Source organism: Mirounga leonina, unplaced genomic scaffold (genome assembly GCF_011800145.1).
Source record: "Mirounga leonina isolate KUSES-001 unplaced genomic scaffold, KU_Mleo_1.0 Mir_101608, whole genome shotgun sequence".
Lineage (NCBI taxonomy): Eukaryota > Metazoa > Chordata > Mammalia > Carnivora > Phocidae > Mirounga > Mirounga leonina.
In genome coordinates this window covers 936,888-939,984 of record NW_023270163.1, presented here as the reverse complement: position 1 = coordinate 939,984, position 3,097 = coordinate 936,888, and positions in this window count along the sequence as shown.

The following is a 3,097-nucleotide window of genomic DNA, read 5'->3' as shown; positions in this document are numbered from 1 at the left end:
CCCATACATTACATCATTAATTTTAGATGAAGTGTTCCATGATTCATTGTTTGTGCATAACACCCAGTGCTCCATGCAGAATGTGCCCTCCTCAATACCCACCACCAGGCTAACCCATCCTCCCACCCCCCTCCCCTCTAGAGTTCTTTGATCTCAGTTAATTATTTTTTTAATTTGTTTGTGTATGTGTGTGTATAGAACAGAAACCATTCTAGATATTTAAAGCAGGAATACAATCAATACAGGAAAATACATGCTTACACATTTATATTTAGAAGCTGAAGAACAGAAGTTGAGGGTCTGCAACAGGGCTATTGATTTCAAGGTTGTGCCATCATAACTACAATCCAGAAGTCAAGGAGCTGTTGCTATTGCTCCTGTCACTACTGCTGCTGTAACTATGCTTTCTCATATCCACAGAAGTGTTGACTGGATAGAGTACCCTGGAAGTTTCTAGTGAAGAGGACTTATAGAGTGTGATGTGCTCTTGGTGTTTGCATGGAGAATGGAGTTAAGAGTCATGGAGACCACTGAAGAAATGGTTTAACTAGCTCTTGCAGGCAGTCCTCCTATGAGGGAGAAATCTGATGCTCCACTCGTGACAACTGCATTCTTATTTCCTTTCTTGTGTACTAGTACAGTCATTATGCAGGACACATTTTTATGATACGCTAAATCAAAATTACTTCTGCCTCTTGTCTTATGTGGCAGTCAGAAAGAGAGAAGAGCACAGATTTGGATTTTGACCTTCTAGTCACTAGATGGATGTTTTGGCGAGGCTGTCTGCTCCAGTAAAACTTTGCTAAGCTCACTGTATGGTGACAGATGGCAGCTATGCTTGTGGTGAGCATAGCATAACATATGGAGATGTTGAATCTCTATGTTGTAAACCTGAAACTAACATTACATCGTGCGTCAACTATACTCAAAAAAATTTTTTTAAAGAAATTACTAGGGGGCACCTGCGTGGCACAGTCAGTTAAGTGCCTGGCTCTTGGTTTCAGATCAGCTCATGATCTCAGGGTCATGGGATCGAGCCCGCCTCAGCTCCACACTCCATGTGGAGTCTGCTTGAGATTCTCTCCTTCTCCTTCTACTCCTCCCTCTCATGCTCTTGCTCTCTCTCTTTAAAATAAATAAATAAATCTTTATTTAAAAAAAAGAATCAGAGAAAGACATGTATCATATGACCTCACTGATATGAGGAATTCTTAATCTCAGGAAACAGACTAAGGGTTGCTGGAGTGGTGGGGGGTGGGAGGGATGGGGCGTCTGGGTGATAGACATTGGGGAGGGTATGTGCTATGGTGCACGCTGTGAATTGTGTAAGGCTGTTGAACCACAGACCTGTACCTCTGAAACAAATAATACATTATATGTTAAAAAAAGAAGAAGATAGAAGGAAGGGTAAAATGAAGGGGAGGAAATCAGAGGGGCAGACAAACCATGAGAGACTATGGACTCTGAGAAACAAACAGGGTTCTAGAGGGGAGGGGGTGGGGGATGGGTTAGCCTGGTGATGGGTATTAAAGAGGGCACGTTCTGCATGGAGCATTGGGTGTTATACGCAAACAATGAATCATGGAACACTATATAAAAAATGAATTTAATTAAAAATTTTTTTTTTAATTACTAGACCTTAAGATAAGTATACTACACATACACCTTAGGGTAAGTGTACTATACATTTCTTTAAAAAATTTGCTAAGGAGAGCACCTGGGTGGCTCCATAGGTTGAGCATCCAGCTAGTTTCAGCTCAGGTTGTGAGATCGAGCCCCTTGGGAGTCTGCTTAAAGATTCAAGCCCTCTGCCCCTCCCCCCACTTGTGCGTGTGCTCTCTCTCTCTCAAATAAATAAATAAATCTTTAAAAAATTTTGCTAAGGTGTCTTATACAGGAGAGTCAGACATTTACAAGGTTGATGAGGCAGTGCCTTGTTCATTTACTGTCATTCTGTGTGTGTGTGTTTCCCCACAGGGAGGAATGTACCTGGCATAGCAAGATTCAGACATTCCTGGATCCTTGACCATAATACTACCTGAATCCCATAAAAAGTCATGTTTTTATTTCTCATAACTACAAAATCCTAATCTAACTTTGCAGTACACAGACAGACAGCTGGGGAATGATTCCCTATATGTGATAAAGGCATATGGAGATGGAAAAAAAAAGGCAGAACTGCCCAATTCCTTAATTGCTTTTACATTAAAGAGAATAATCTTAAAACTGGATAGAGTGAAACAACATGGATAAAAGGGGATGGAAGTAGGGGTACCTGGCTGGCTGAGTTGAAAGAGTATGGGACTCTTGATCTTAGGGTTGTGAGTTTGAGCCCCGTGTTGATGTAGAGATTACTTAAAAAAAAATAAACAAGTAGGAATTTAAAAAAAAAAAAAAGTTTTTAAAAGGGGGGGATGGAAGTACAAGTAAGGAATTTCTTTTTTTTTTTTTTTAAAGATTTAATTTATTTATTTAGAGAGAGAGTGCATGTGTGCTAGCGGGGCGAGGGGCAAAGGTAGAAAGAGAGAGAGAATCCCAAGCAGACTCTATGCTGAGCCAGGAGCCTAATGCAGTGCTTGATCTCACGACTCTGAGATCATGACATGAGCCGAAATCAAGAATCAGATGCCCAACCGACTAAGCCACCCAGGCACCCCTACAAGTAAGGAATTTCTGAGTGAGTATCCAGACCCTTTAAAGGAGTTAAAGGCTCTATATACAGACAAATTACAGAGGTCAAAATAATAACCAATTTTACCCTTGAGAAGCTGTAGAAATTAAAGAATAACCAGGAGCCTGGGATAAATAAACACTGCTTCCTTTATTAAAAAGGGGAAAATGATGGAGTCTAGAAAACAAAGATCAGTAAGTGTGAGAGCAATCTGTGGCAAGATTTCAGAATGAATTATTCAACATATGGTTAAATGTAGCAATCTAACATAGCAGTTAAGGGCATGGATTCTGTCGACTATCTGGGTTCTCATCCCTGCTCTGCCATACACTGGTTGTGCGACCCTGAATGTGCTGCTTATTCTCTAAGTGCCTCAGTTTCCTCATCCCTAAAATGATGATAATAATTCCTATCTCATAGGGTTGT